Below are 622 nucleotides of genomic sequence, written 5' to 3' on the forward strand. Positions count from 1 at the left end.
TATATATATATATATATATATATATATATATATATATATATATATATATGTGTGTGTATATATACATACCTAGATGAGTACATTTTAACATACATATATGTACATATGTGTTTTTAGCTGTATGTGTGTGTGTATGTGTGTGCATTTAGAAGCAGGGCGTAGCAGCCAAATAGTATTCTTTTTGTTCATTTGAACAGGCGCGTAGTTTCGGTGGTTAAGGTGTGGCATTCATACCGTAAGATTGTAGTTTCGATTCCAGGACCGAGCGATGCATTGTATTCTTAAGTAAAACATTTCATTTCACTTCGCTCCACTCCAGTCCAGTCCGGTCACCTGGCAAAAACTGAGAAAATCCTGCAATGGACGGCGCAACTAACTGTGTGTATTTCTGTCTGTACATTGGTAAGTATTTGTAAGCGTGTACATATAAATGTATTTGTGGAGTGGCTGTGTAGTAAGTAGCTTGCTTACCAACCAAATGGTCCCGGGTTCAGTCCCACTGCGTGGCACCTTGTGGTCTTCTACCATAGCATCGGGCCGACCGAAGCCTTGTCAGTGCATTTGGTAGACGGAAACTGGAAGAAGCCTGTCGTATATGTATATGTATGTGTGTGTATATGTT

The sequence above is a fragment of the Octopus bimaculoides genome, chromosome 19, assembly GCF_001194135.2.
Source record: "Octopus bimaculoides isolate UCB-OBI-ISO-001 chromosome 19, ASM119413v2, whole genome shotgun sequence".
NCBI lineage: Eukaryota > Metazoa > Mollusca > Cephalopoda > Octopoda > Octopodidae > Octopus > Octopus bimaculoides.